Raw genomic sequence first — 15,753 nt, 5'->3', positions numbered from 1 at the left:
CTAATACAGTAGTCAAAAGACTCGCCATTGTTTTGACTAAATGAGACTGTGACCATCTTTAGGTTGTAGTGAAAGCTGAATGCTGGCAGCTGGATGCAGAGATCTGTCTCACTGTGGAATTACACGTTTCAACTCTGTACTCTGGTTTGTTTTCATTTGTTTCTCATAGATCTAACCCTGCTATATTTCTTTTAGTCCCCCTCTATCTTGATTTAATTTTTCCAAGGTTAAAAATAGTTAATCCAGAAAATTGGCAGCTCATTGCTAATGGTAAGAATGTTGATTACTCAACAGATACAGTGAATCAATATAACTTGTCTTATTTTTGTTTTGCTGTTTTACTTGAGGTTAATGTTTTTGCTTTGTATTTCCTGGTAAGATAAAGTATATGACATTGCTGTGCATAATTAGCTAAAGTTATGCTAATGTTTTATTGTTTGTCTGTGATATCATACTCTTAGATGCCTTATTCTTTACCTTTTCTAATGTCCTCTTGTTTTTTTGGTTTTTTTTGTCTGAGGAAAATTTTTGCGTTTTTTTTTTTTTTTTTTTTAATGAATTATGGAAATAAGCACTCAAGGTGGGCACCTCCTCTGGCTTGTTGCTGGAGCAGGGGGAAGCTGAGCTGGAAATGATTCCCATAAACTAGTAGTGTGAAATCTTTGGCTGAGAGTTGATGGTAACTTGTCACTCAGTTATATCCCTGCTAGTCACTATAACAGGATTTATTAGCTTTCTCTTCCTTTTTCCTTATTTCCTCTGAGTTACTCTACTTGCTTTTGCCTTGCATTGACATTTTCTTTCAGAGAAATCTTTCCAGGATGTAAGGGATGTTACACTGTGTCTCTTGAAAGCTGTCAGAAGGCAGCTGGGAATCCCCAGGCCTTCCTGCCTCCTGTTCTAGGCTGGGTCCACCAGTCAGCAGGGCAGTCCTCTGTGTGAAAAGAGTCTGGGGCTTGTTTTTGAAGGCTGCATAGTTCTTGCTGATATTTAGGGATGCTGGATTTGGGGAGGAAACATTATATATGAGTCCATCTATCCCCAGGAATGCCAGAAATGGAATGGCTTTTGCAAAGCATCACCAGGAAAAGAGAAGCAAGTCTTGTTCATCAGTCAGAAGTTATTCTTATAATAAATATCCAGAGCTAAACTTTGAGAAATAATGTTCTTCTGCAGCAGAATAGCAGAACAGATCTCCTTCCTGCAGGGGGCTGAATCTGCAGTTTGTCTTAAAGGGCAGAATTTTGTTGTCTCCACTTGATCTGTCTTCTCTTGGTTGTAAGTTTGCTCTGTTTGTCTCAGAAAATTTCTTCCTCAAACTCTTCGGCATGCATTGCCTCTGAAGGAGCTGCTGTAACATTTTCTCTCTCTGAGATGAAATACTAATTTCCAGCCAATATATTATGTATTAGCAATGCATCCTGGCAACAAATGTTGCTTGAAGCCACATTCAGAGAGGAAGGTGGGAAGCGCAATTCAAAGACTCGTGTTGCAGAGACAGCTCAGCAGAACATGTTGCATGTGGGAAGTGCCCCTGTGGATCCAGAGAAGGTTCATCTTGCCATCTTGAAGGAGTTTCTAAATCATTTGATTTCATGCAGATCTCTGAGGTGGAATGAGGTACATTGACAGGCCTAGGACATAGAAGCACAGGGAAATGAAGGCTGAGGTAGGAGCAGGTTCATGCAAATCAATATTGAGTGTAACTGTGGGGATGCCAGGATGGGAGTCTCCAGCAGAGCTGCAGTTCAGTGTATTGAATTGTTAGAGGGTGCAGCCAGCTGGGTTATTGGCATTGCTGGGCTTCTGCCTCCAGTTACAGCAACTGGAGCTCCTTGGATGTCACACAGTATAAAGTAGGAGTTGGGTTGGTCACAGATAGTGACAGTAAGGAAATGTTGCCCTGCGAGATCATAACTTATATTAATGACTGGCTAAAACAATTGGGAGGTTAAATTGCATGTGGAATATCAAAATGCCTTTGTCCTTGGCCTTTGACTTCTTGATCTATATTGAGATCTAAGCAAATGTATGTCCTCCATAGTTTGTGTCTGATGACAAATTGCATCTTACATTGTTTTATAGCTCAATTTGTGGAAACAACTGAAATGCAGCCCAAGCAATTAGCTTTTGAAGACCGAGGTTATAAATGAGATGTAAAAATGGAGAGTGTTCTGGAGTTTCAGGTTTTGGTTTTTTGTTTAGATTTTGCAGAACTGAGGGTGGATTTAGAACAAAAGCTCATAAAGAGCCAATGATATAGGATTTCAGCACTTGAGATTTATGTATTTGTACTTGCTGACTGAAAGCAGCACATTCAAATCAAACCAGCAAACCTCTGTGAGATGTGTTGTGGATGAACAGGGAATGGGTTTTTTCAGAGGTTCCACGGGACAGAAGAAGGAAGAGAATGTCAGTTATAAACTTTGAAAGCAAGTGGCTGAAATACATTCCAAGAGTATTTTGGAGCAAGAGTGCCAGTTTAAATATTTATGCAGTGTTTTATTGTACTGATTCAAATATTGAATAGCACCTGACCCTTGAATTTTTGGATCCTTGCCTGACTGGCACCCCCTGATGCATATATTTGCTTAGAAAATGGCCTTCTGTGGCAGCTGCTTTTCATTGCAGGAAATTGGGAAAGCTGGATTTTGATCCAATTTTTGTAATGATTTTTATGCTTGACTTTGAGTCCAAGAAATGCCTTCCTATGCATCAATTTCTTCAGCTGAGAATGAAAAGTTGCATTTACCACTGGCTCTCACAAGATTGTGAGATTCTGTAGTGGAAGATTATGTGGATGTTTTCCTTTTTGCTATTTTCTCAGACTTCTTTATTGTTCACAATCCTGATCAATATTGGGCAACATTTAACTGGCCTCCAAATTTCACTCCCTCAAATACCACCAGACCTTGTGAAAAAATAAGGCTGTTTCTTTCCATCAGTAGTTTTTTAGTTTGACAGTGCTAAGCAGTCCTTGGCTGCCCCTGTGGTACAGACTGTCAGCAGAGCTCCTCTGCCCACAAGAAACAAGAAACTGAAGCTGTGCTACAAACACCTGTCCACTGGAGCTCTGCTGAAACCAGCCCTTTGTCACTGAGACAGCTGCAGTGGCTGTCACCATTCTGGTATGGAGGTCTTCAACTTCTCTGAGCTGAAATTGTGCAAAGACTGCTTTTAGTTGCTGCTGTGAGCTGAGATTGGGGCCATGCAAAAACCCTTTAAGGTGGCAGTTTAGAGTTGTAGGCTAAAACTTTGGTCAATACAGCTACTGCCTGCTACCCAATATAACCATTCTATGCAGCAGTATTTGGTAGTGTAGTGACTCTCACTTGAGAAGGATTATTTAGGATGTGCCTGATGTATAAAGAGTGAGCTGAAGTAGCAAAACCTATAATAGTCAGGGGTCTGGCCTAGGCTATTGCTGGGCACACACCCTGCTCCTGAACTTGGATTGTGCACTGGCAAACTGCCCCATGGTCTGTGAGGACTTGGGCATTCCTGCCCCTTGCCTGCCAGGCTGGCAGCCTTGGCTGCTTCTGCAGAGCTCAACCTCAAGATGCAGATGTCCTGACTTCAAAATATCAGCAAAAAGTCTTTCCAAATTCCCAGCCATGCTCTGTGCTTGTTTATAGCTGAAACCCCTGGGATGCAAGATGGTTTTAGCAAATAAACGTGAGGGATGTGTGGAGGGATTTCTGAAACAATCATTCTCTGTTTCCCTCTCTGTATTTGCAGACTCATAGAAGAAAATGGAGAATTCAGTTGGCTTGTTTACACAAACTATTAGGCTGGCTTAGCTGTTCCATGATGAAGTTCCATTTCAGTACTGAGCTTACTAGGCTGTGGAGATAAAAATGATCAATTGGATTGTTTTTGTCTTCCTGTTTTTACCTTCACGTTTCACGGGATTGGATCAATGTCTGCCAGCATTTCTGCCTGTAAAGCATACCCTGAACCTTTCTGCAGGCATACACAGCTGCTCCAAACATCCAAAAACTGTGGGTTTTTTCCACTGTCGAGAACGATAGTGGTGGCTCAGCATTATGGCCATGGTGCTGACTGGGGAGCCAGAATTAACTAAAATTTAAAAGCATTTGTTCTATTGCAGAGCAATATGGCCTGATGGTCACACTTTCCAGAGGGTGTCCAAAACTCATCCTCTGCGTAAGTTGCCTTTGCCTTCATTTGATCAAACTGATAGGATGGATATGTCGAAGGATTATGCAGGACTGATGTTGTGCAGAAAATTAAAATCCATTAATTGGATTAAAACACAAATATTAGTATGCTTCGATGGGATTTTTTTTTTGTTTTCTTTTGACTGAGGTGCTTTTTGGACATAAGTTGGAGCCAGCTCCTAATTTGCAGTTGCTTGGGGCTTTGCTGTTTGTGGCTTCTTTATTTTGCTGCTCTTACCTGTTGACTTGCTTGATTAATTTTGTGTCTGAACTTCTGTCCTTTTATTCCTGACTCTTCTGCCCTGTCAGAACACAGTTTTAAAAAACAAAAATCTGTACAGTTCAGAGGACCAGTTAGGTCTAGACTTTAAGATAAATGCTTAATGACTGTGAAATAGTATGTGCTTCATTTCTTGCTCCAGGACTCTCTTTTTTATTAGGAGCTGAGTATGACAAAGAAGGATGAGGCCAGTGGCAGTTATAAAGGGTGCACTGTATTTTTACTGCAGTACTGAGGTATTGATTGTTGACTTACTGATAGGCTTAATGCACAACCATTTCCTTAGTTAGTGTTTGAATGTCCATTAACATGTGGCTTGGTGCCAGAATATTGGAATTCTACATTTATAATACAATTTGTCTATCTAAAAGTACTAATGCGGTTTAAAAAAAAAAAAAAAGATAAGTAGGCAAGTTGTGAGTTTCTTTGTTTTGTTTTTGTTAAACTTCACATACTGAATTGAACCTCTGAAGCAGGAGACACTGAAAAGAAGACAGAGGGAGGCTGACAGAAATCCTAATGTTCTGAGGTTTGTGCCTCTTGGTATTTTTCACCTTCGATCTTTGACATGCCCAGCATTTGCTGAGCCTCTAATAGACATTAAGGGATGCTCTAATTTATTCATTTTTAAACTAGTTATTGGTTTTTTTAGGGAAAATTTATTTGTATAGCTTGACAAGTGTGTTGCATGTTAGTAGCACTACTCATAATAATGTGCCTGTTGTGGTCACAGTGTAATGCTACTCCAGATGTGAGGAGGGTTGTGCCCTCTCCTCCCTGCAGCACCACCAGTAATCTCTGCTCAGTTCCTGGGCTGCTTCTCAGTGTGGTTTAAAGGTCCATGTTCCTCTTAGTCCTTTCTGCTCAAGTCTCAGGCTCATACTACTGATGGCCAGTTGAGCAGCTTCTAGAAAAGACCACATCAGGGTTGGGATAGATGGGTGTGGAAGGCCTGGTGCTGTTGCTGTTGCACATGAATAATCCTGTAGAAAGCAGCTGTCCTGATAATTGTGGTCATTTTCATGTATTGATAAGGTAGACAGGATGGAACCTTTAATTGCTGTGAATCACTTGTCTCTGTGGTGAGCCAGAAGCCTCTCTTTACCCAAGCCTTTCTCTTCTAATTGTTGTGGTACAGTTAACCAGGGATCCTTTAGGAACCATCTTTCACTTTTATAAAAACACAAACCAGAAAAGATTAAGCTTGTTTTGGTTTATGTGTATGCGTGGGCTTGGGTGGTGGCATGGCCATACTTTTGGTGGAAAATGACATTTTTCAGCTATCTGGTTCTGTCAGGGGGTTTTGCTGTTTGTTACAGCCTGCTGAAAACCAATGATTACACAAATACTAATTACTTCACTGTAGCTAGAAGTACTGGAAATTAAGGGAGACCAAAACAGCTTTCTGCACTTCCAAATATGAGGGGAAGCACTTGACAAAAGGTGAGGAGCCAAGAGTTTGCCCTCTGGCTACTGTCTTTAGTGTTATTTAATCTCTCTCATTTAAACTTGTTGCCAGGACTTGATACAGTCCCTTTCCTGTTATTTCAGCTTTCCATTAAATAATAAAGTTTTGTAAGGTAGTGTTTTTCCTGTTAAGAGTCCACCACTTTAAGAGAAATTATGGTGATACTTTTGCAAAAAAAAAAAAAAAAAAGTTTTTCTCTCACTGGGAAGTTGTGGAAATTGCTCCATCTCTGTGCAAATACCATTGTGAGTGGTATAATTACCAGGATGAAGCTTGTGCTGGTATGCTGGTATTTGTGTTAAAACTGACTTTCTGTCTGCCATGGCATATCTTGGGCTAAGTGTTTGTTTCTCCAGTGATCTGACTTTCTCCATCCCCCTGTTTCAATGGTCTGCCAAATCTGATACTTCTGTGCAGAGGTGACCATCAGTATTGTTCACCATCTTTCCAAAACATACAAAGATGAATGAAAAAAACTTCCAGGTTTTTTTTTCTTCCCTATGCAGTTCATATCCATTCAATTACTGTGGTTGGCCTGTGAAATTTTGTGGTGATTTTTTTCAAAATTTTGAGTTTGGAAATCAGTCTCTTCTCTTTCATACCAAGTGGGAAAGAGAGACCATAACAAGCTACTTCAGATTTTCAGCTCATCTTTGTCTGGAGTACAATATAATGTCTAAGCATTTGTACTCACTTTCCATGGACTCTTAAATGGTATGGTCCCAGTTTACCTGACTTATTCAGAGTTCAGCTTTAAAAGGTAGTGAAGAAAGGACATTATCATATAGCAATTTAATTAACACTATGGCAACAACTATCTATAGACTTTAAGTAATTGAAATGCCAATTTAAGTTGCTCTGTTCTACTTCTTTAGATAGTAGCAATAGGAAGAGATGATAAATTCCCTCTCTACAGGAGGTTAAATTAATAGGTGCCCCAGAAGTCCTGTAAGGGGCAGGATTTGCTTGCATTCCTTGAATGCTGAATGCCTAAGTCTCCCAAATTGGATAGCAAAGAAAATCTCCTGAAAGATTCATCTTACAAGAAGGGCCCTTGTTGATAATGGAGGGCTCTAGGGAAAATGCATTTTGGGTGGTATTAAACTTCAGCAGCTGGATGATCTTGTTGGAACAAACTTTAATAAAAGTTTTCTTTAAAAAGGAAATAATGTCTTCTATATCTTTGCCTCCAGCATGTCCTTGCTTCCAATAAATAGACACAGGAATTAATGTTATTTGCAGGATCCTAGTTCAGTAATAGTACATTAATAATATGCTGTATCATAATTGAGTAGCAACAGATATTTTTATATAAAAGTATGCATTGATGTATGTAATGATGACTGTGCTACTTAAACTGCAGTTCATAAGGAAGTGTTTGCTTTATAGTAGGTGAAGAATGATTTCACACAGCCCCACCTGTAAATACAGTGGTTTGACACAACCTCCCCCCTGCAATCTCAGTTATAGTGCCCAGTAGTGGTGAGAAGGATAATGCTTCACTGGATCTCTGTGTTTTACAGCATGGTGTGGTGTTAGAGCTGTGATTCCCTGGGAAGGTGGATGGGAGACACACAAGTTGTGCTTGATGACCTAAGTTAAAGTGGCTGCATTACAGGATGTACCTCCTGAGTGGTAAACACTGTATGTTTACTGCTTTTCATTACTGAAATGTGTGTTTTGGAATCCTGTCTGCCCTCTTTGGATGTCCTCTGGAAGGATGTTCTGCAGTGAAGCTTCTCATAATGTACATCTGAGTCTGCAGTGCTGCAAGATCTCTAGGGATAACTGGAGCCTCTTCTGAGCTATGTTGGGGGAAAAGATAAATGACATTTGGTGGTCTGTTTTTCATTAATATATAAGTTGTGTGACATTAGTGAATCAGCAAAGTATTTTCACAAGAAAATTCTCTGACGAAATAGTACCGGAAACCTGCAGTGATCTTAATGCTTGTTTATAGATGCTACGTGGGTGTTGCTCACTGCAATATCTGATAATATGTATCCAGCAACAAACATGTAAGCACACTATGGTAGTGTATCACAACCAGAAGGCATAACTTGGCCATTTTAAGCAAATGCAGCAGTGCCTCTGTCTCACTTCTGCACTGACTAGGGACAGGCACTTGGTACCCACCTAAGCCCTGGATGTTCCTCTGGGGCTGGACAGAAAGTAAATTCTGCATTGCTTTCAGCATGGATCTTAAGGAAGATTAACAAGACATTTTTGTTTACACCACTAATCAGTCTTTAGATGCTTTAGTCTTGGCCACTACTGATCTGGTTCACGTTTGAACTAGTGACCTCTATTTGAAAGTCACTTTGTCCTTTTAATAGTTTTCTGAGTCAGCCTCTGTCCCTTCCTGAGAGTCTCTTTATCTATACACTTGAAAAGGTTGTTCTTTTTTTTTTTGTGAAAGACTAATCCCCATTTTGTATGGCTATGCACATTGCATTAAATGAAAGCTCTGTGCATTCCCCTCACTCGCCTGGAATGAGTCCTTGCTTTTCTTCTGATCTAACAGCTGGTGACTCAGTTTCAGTGGGCTTCTGTTACCTTCAGTGCTGAAGGTTTGGATGGACAAATGAGGAGGTGGTGGTGGTGAGTCTTATCCCCTGCAGCCTATTGTTTCCCAGTCTCTACCAAGTTTATATTCTTGAATTTGACCTTTCTCTAGGCATTTGCTTTTACTAGAAGCATCTGCCCGATCCCAGCTAGCTGACCTTATGACATATAGCATTGCAAATCCTTCATCTTGAGTATAAGATTTGATCCCTCCCAGTTCTTTTCCTTCTAGCTCTTCCTGTTCTCTAGCTATCTCTGTGTCCTCACAATGTCTTTGCAAAGAATTACTAGGTTATAACTCAGAAGAAATGGTGACATAAGTACTTTTCAGCATCAGAAAAAAAGAGATATATAGATGGATAATCGTTGTGAAAGGTGAAAGGCATGTGAGTACAAAAGTAATAATTACTGGCTTCAGTCTTCTAGTTTTGATAGCCAGGTGAAACCTCTGTCATTTTTAAGATGTGTGTTTTGTAAGGGATTTAAGGATAGGATAAGCTGTTCATACCTTCGTTGTCACTTTTAGTCAAATTCAACAGATGGACCCTTTTATTTCCTCTGCTGGAAGTTGTATCCTCAGCATTATCTAATGTAAGACGACAGGGCAAGGAGATTCAGGCAGAGAAATGAAATGATAAAACTCCAAATGACTTAATTTGGTCCACAAAGGATAGATTTTTGTTTGTCTTCCAATCATGTCAGTCCTGCATGGAAAGGCTGCTGGGAGGAGACCTGGTGGTTTTAGTACCTATAGCTGGTTAATCATTCTGCTGATGACTATGATATAAAACCATTAACCAAGCAGACATGGCCATGCTCTGTGTGAGACAGGGCTGAAGGAATCTCCCTTCCCAGTCTCTGAATGTTCTGTGATCTGCTTGAACACTGTGTTTCCACTCCTCCAGGAAATGGAGAAGAGAACAAACAGCACTGACAGATGTTAGTCATGTCACTTAATGCAGGACTGGAAGGCACTTGGATATTAATGTAATGAGCACAGTAGAAAGACCTGAATAGAGTAGACCTGGCTTCTAATTAAGCCCACTGAGATGCCAATACTGATTTCAGTTGTACTTTTACTATGAGAAATACAAGGATGGTTTTACAAAGCAGCCATACAACTGCTGTTGTTCACTGTAACCTGTGTGCTTGTGGGTGTTCATTTTCCATGCTGGCCAGCAGTTCCAGTGCCACTTTCTTCAGAGCTGGCAGCTGTAATTAAAGGAAAAACACTAATTTAGCTTCTCATCTAAGAAAAACCTATCATCCTGGCTTTTCACTGTTAATATGAGAATGGCATGGCGCCCCATTCCAAGCAAACATTCTTTGCATTTTGGGATTCAGCAGGTCTTTTTAGGTCCATCGCTAATGTTTGTTGCCTCTTGGCACCTTGTGTTTTAAAATTGGGTGCTGTCTGGATTCCTTTGGCAGAGAATTGAGCAAGTTGTTCTTCCTGAATGTGCGAATGCTGCTGGAGGCCCATATCTTACATCCAACTGGAAGGGTGGGCCCATGCATTTCAGAGGGAGGCTGGGCTGCCCTTTTTGTAGCACTCATCATCATAAAGGATAAATGCATCTGTCTTCATCTACTATTGGTGAGCAGGCTGGGAGCCACAGCTGCTTCCATGTGCCCAGTCAGGCCCTGGGCTGCAAACAGCTTGTGCTATGTGATGTAACATGGCCAAAGATGGTTCTGAATCTGCAAGTTTCTGTGACTGTGTTTTATCCAGTCCAAGATGGATTAATTGCTGTGGAAATTAAAAATATGGACTTGGTTGTGCATATATGGCTCTTCTGTTAGTGTTGCAAGTCCATGTATAATTGCTGTCTCTCAGACTACTCACAGCTGATACTGTAACCCTGAAAAAACAAAGGTAAAAGCCCAGAATTGTTTCTGCTTTCTTGCATGTGGATGTGCGTTTCTGTGTGGTGTCTTTTGGACTTTGTGATGGGGAATTTGGAGACATTTTGTGAGAAGCAGGAGCATTGATAATTGCATTCTGGTTAATCATCATAGAAGGCTCATTTTGCTCCTAGCTGATGCTTTGCAGCTTCTGCTGGAGTTAATAATTCATTGCTGGACTGTGTCAAAGCATGCTCTTAAGTCAGGTTCCTCCATGGATTGCTGGCATCAGTAGGAGTCAGAAGAGATGAAAGATGAGCTTAGTGTTTGACAGCTATTAACTTGGTGTGGGCCTCTAGGCAGTGTGAGGTTAACTTCCTCATCCTGTGCTTCCCTGTGTTTGGGAATGTGAGGGATGTGGGAATTCAGCTTCCAGTAAAGCTGTGTTAGAATTTCAGTAGCCGTAGAGAAGAATACTGAAGTGAAGGTGTGAATGTCAGTGGCCATATGGTTCTGGTTTAATAGGCTGGGGGTCGAGAGGATTTGCTTGCCATGATGCTGAGGTGACAGTTTTATAAAAGAGCTATTTCACTACGAGGTTGTTGCTTTCCAAAGCACAGTGCCAAACCTCCCAGGGAGAGCGTGCTTTTACCACCGAGGGTTGAATTTGGTCATGTGCTTACAGTCATCTGCAAGAGGGATTGACATGCAGGGTTTGTACATAAAAAGGGGTTAGCAATCTGAATTAAAAATTAACACATTCTCTTCATAATTACAGACTTACAGCAGCCTAATGGTGTACAAAAGAGGGCTTTCCAGACAGAGTTTAATGGCCCCAAAGCAGAGCCATCACTTCTCTTCCCCCTCTCCTTTTAAATTAGCATTGGCATGTTTAAAACACTCCTCAAATTCTGCTGCAAAAAAAGCTGTTTGGCTTTCAGTTGTGGTTTTTGGTGGTGTGAGTTTTTTTAAAGGTGATTATTCTTTTCAATGCTAAAGATGGAAAGTGGTTTGCATATTCATGGCACATTATAATTTTGAAAATAATCTCCTAGTGGATATTTAACAATGGTTTTGGGTAAATGGACACTTGTTGCTCTTTGTTTAAACGATTACATCTCAATTATCACTTGATGGTGAGAGCATGGGTAATACCCTGGGTTCTTTGTGAAACAGGCTCTAATTAAAACTGGTTCCTGCACTTGCCTCTTGGATAAATATGGACGTGAGGTAGTTCAGTGACACCCTGTCAAATTGCCGAATTGAGTGCAAGGTCCCCATTCATCCGGACAAATGATACCACTAATTGGGGTGTGGATGGCAGTAACAGCACTGCCAGTGTTGGTGCTAATCCTCTCTGCTTGGCAGGGCTCCCCCCACCTCTCGCTGCTCAGGACCAGCACTCTTCTAATTTTACAGGATTTGTTTCACTTCCCCTGTATCTGCCTGGTCACACAAAGCACTGGTCCTCAACTGGTTCTCTCAGGGGTGTTTGCTGCTCTCTGCCTTTACATCCTGCCTCTTGTTTGGTACAAATTTAGTTCTAAAGCTGTGTTGAAACTCAGGTGTCCTTTGAGCTTTGTAAGAAGCCAGCAACTCCCAGTGTGTGCATGGGTGGTTTTTCCCCTGAAGGAGGATGGCTCCTGTGATGATGATACTGGATGCTACTGGAGCTGGTCACTTCCCTGTTCTAGTGTTTGTTTTGACTCTGGGTGGCTCATTTGTCTTACTCCATGTAAGTTAGCTCGTTGCAACAAAGCCCAAATTCCCTGCTAGACAGGCCAGTAGCATCATAATACGCTCAACCTGACTATTTGCTCTGCTCTGCTTGTGTGTGAGTATAACTGTATTGATGTGGAAGTGTTAGCCTGGGTTTTCTTCCTCTTCTCTTCAGCACAACCTGCTTGGATTGGACTCCTGAACTCTCTGGCTGTTCTTTGTGCATCCCTCTGAAGGGGTAGGATGAGTGTGCAGAGCTGAATACAGAGGAGGAGACCTCGCCTGTCATTAATGCTGGATAATCACCCTGCTGGCCTTGCAGAGAGGACCAGCTAATGCTCTGAGGCTTTCTCCAGAGCCAGTATGACAGTGCAGTATTTGCTGCTGCTGCTACAGTGCTGGATTAGGCAGAGAAGAAATTTTGGGAAGGAGCTACCTAGCACTGTTACAATTCACTGCCAGCAATGTCACTCAATTTTGCTGGCTAATGCTCACTGGCAATGGCAGACATTGAAACTGTAGAGCTTCAAAACTACTAATAGAGGAGCAGATCCAGGAATGCTGGTCCTCTTCTCCACCTTATCCCTGTCCAGTGCAAGACTAAAAGAAAATGAGATTATATCTTTGATTGCAGGCTACCATGTTTTATTGTTTGTTAGTGTTTTTGTTGTTTTTTTTTTTTTTTTAGGTAAGGGTGATTGCATCTTTTGATTTTTTTGTAGTCTTGATGAAGGAATCTCCTTCACTGCAGAGATGAAGCTTTACCTAAGAAGGCATGAGGTCATTGTGAATACCCAGAGACAGAGTGAGGGAATGATCATGACCAAGAGAAGGATATTCTTGGTCCAACAGCTTCTGCGTTCTCTCTGCGTTGTCATTCTCTTAGAGATATGATGCTTTCTACTCAGAAGGAAGACTTTTGCACTTTTCCTTAGCTGGGGCCCAGCAGCCCTGAACAGTAGTTTTCCCTCTTCTCCTCCCACAGTCACATCAGAGTGCAGGAGTGATTGATGCGTGAGCTGACTGAATGCTCCACTAAATTGATTGCCAGTGAAACAGATAGCAGTTCCGACATCTTAGCTGGGTTAGACTCACAGTTGTTTACACTAACAGCCATTTGGGTGGGTAGTTTCTGTTCACATCCCTCTAAGCTGTTGCTTTAAGAAATCCATAGGTAATGGGAGACAGTGCTGAGCTACACCGGGAAGGCTTTCCCTGGTAATGCAATGTGTAAAACAAAGTGCAGATATATAATTGTGCTGATTGTAATGCATAGATCTGCAGTTGCAAGGAGCTTCTGCAGCAGCACTATACTGCCAGAAAATAAAAGAGAATGTCTCTTGAGAAAAGCAGCATCTTTAAAGTTGTGTCTAGCAGCTCCAGATGGATGATTGTGCTGCTGAAATCCCTGGGAGGCTGCTGTCTGTCCTAAAGACACGACTGTCCCTCCAGGTACCTTTACCTATTTCAGAGTTCGGCTAGGAAGCAAAAGCTGTGCATGTCCTCAGTGCTTCTGTCTCTGCACCACTAGTGGGTTGTGCAGACTCGAGGTAAGCAGGGGGAGAAGCCATCAAAGCCAGAGCAGTGTGTGTGAGGTGAGTGGCAAGTTACTGAAGCAAGCCCAGCCGCAGTGATGGTGCCAGACATGGATGCTCAGAAATGCAGGAGGAATGCCAGAGTTAAATCATCCCTGCAAATGTATTAACCTTCCTCTCCCAAAAGGGACTTTGCCTGCACTATGGGGTGTAGCTGGTTGTGATCAATAATTTTCCCTGCAATGCAACTGACTGCAGTTTTCCTCTAAGAATGTTGGATTCAGACCTGTCTTCTCCACTCATGAAATGCCTGGTAGGAGGATTCAGATATTCAGGTGTTGATTTGGTCACAAGCAGGGAGGGATTGCTCCTTGCAATCACTTCAGGAAAATCACCTTTAAGATAAAGTTTGCTAATTTCAAAGCCAAAACACACTGTGAGAGATCACTCTGCCATCTGCAAAACTCTGAATTGTGCAAGGTGCGATGATGCCTTTGGGGTAGGTGAGCCTGAGCCACAGAGCACCTTCTGCAGCCATAACCCTGTTAATGGGAATTGCTCCCAAACCAGAGAGTACAATGTTAATTCAGAGACTCCTATTTTTTCAGTATAAAATGTCCTGCACTGTATTTTTTGATATGTCATGTCTAACATACACATTGCAGTGCTGTTTTAATTTAAACAGAAGTGGAAAGAATGAATTGGTGGTGATTCTGTAGGTATGTCAGTGTTCATGCACAGTAAAACACTCTCCTGATGATAGCTTTTTGTTCTTCATTAAACATAGACATCCCAAGTCTGGATTTTTTTGCATGTGTGTTTTTGCAAATTGAAGATGTGCATTTGTGAGCAGAATTACTGAACTGTGAAATGAAGTGATGTGGCAGCAGGGCTGTTGTTCTGGAATTTCAAAAGAATGAACTTTGAATTTAGGAGTGTCACCAGCAGTTTGCAGACTGGAGCTGGGTTGGCACCATGGGTTAAATGTGCACTTGGGGTCTGTGACAGTAACTTCCCGGTAGTGTTACACACACATTCTGTGAAATGCTTTTTCATGGTTGCACGTTTGGCATATTAGCAAGTGCATTCTTTATTACTTTGGTGCTTCTAATTTTTTTCTTGAAGATGGGGGTGGTCTGTTTCTCGATTTTTCCGTGGCTTTCTGCACTGTAATGATGGCACCATCACCTGACTGCTGGAATACACTGGCCTGACTTTAATCATCGGGTGACTGGCTCTTAGCATGGTTTCATCTCTGCTGTTTTACATCTCCTCTTGTAATTGCATGATTGCTTGCAGCATTGTTTTTCTCTTGGTGACAGTGAAAGGCACACGCGAGTATTTATGTAACCTTATACTTTTCCGTTTGATGTTTAAAGTGTAGGTGAAGAAGTGGTACTTTGCAAATAAAATTCTCTTTATTTGATTGTAAGCAGCATATTTTCACCCCTTACGTGCAGTCATTTTATTTTCACACCTCATGTGCAATCATTTGTAAGACAAGGTTATATATACACACACTCTTAAGTATCATATGGAGGAAGAAGTAGGTTGAGCCTGTATGAATAGCAAGGCTGCATTTCTGTAGTGCTGACAGTTTCATTGATCTATATATGCTTACAATTAAATAACCTGTGTAAAGCTACAAAAATGTACGATGTCTAACATAAATAGTATCTCAGTCTTTTAACTGATAAATAACCAAACACAGCACAACAATGGAGAATCAAAGCTCCCCTTTAAAGAGCATTGACAGCAATTAATATGCAGTAAAATTATCTGCCTGTACAAGTTGTACTAACAGCTCTGCAGGTCTAAAATGGCAGAAGCTTTCAGTTGCTGTATAAAAATCAAACTACCATTTATTTCAGCCTCATGGTATGTGCAAATTCATGCAGCTCAGTTAAGGGAATAGCTTCACAACTGGTGTTACAATCTGTGGCTGGAGTGCTGCATCACAATGCAGCAAATGCATTTTCCACATTAACCAAACATGACAGCTGAAACGATTATTAACCATGCAATATGTCGGAAGTCATCAAAAATTCACATCAGGGTAATTGCAGTGGCTCGGGAAAAAAAATAGTAGCATCTCTCTCCTCTTGCCTGCCTGCCGCCTCACCCCCTCCTAATTCCTACATGGTACAGTCCGTTAACAAT

At 41.4% G+C, this 15,753-nt stretch overlaps 1 protein-coding gene across 3 annotated transcripts in view; it reads left to right on the top strand.

The window, feature by feature from the left end:
- NUP93 (nucleoporin 93) overlaps positions 1 to 15,753 on the top strand; it is a 75,454-nt gene that overhangs the window by 17,363 nt on the left and 42,338 nt on the right. The window lies entirely within an intron of this gene.

The sequence above is a fragment of the Passer domesticus genome, chromosome 12, assembly GCF_036417665.1.
Source record: "Passer domesticus isolate bPasDom1 chromosome 12, bPasDom1.hap1, whole genome shotgun sequence".
Classification (NCBI taxonomy): Eukaryota; Metazoa; Chordata; class Aves; order Passeriformes; family Passeridae; genus Passer; species Passer domesticus.
Note: the sequence above shows the minus strand (reverse complement) of the source record. Positions and strands in the feature narration are given on the sequence as shown.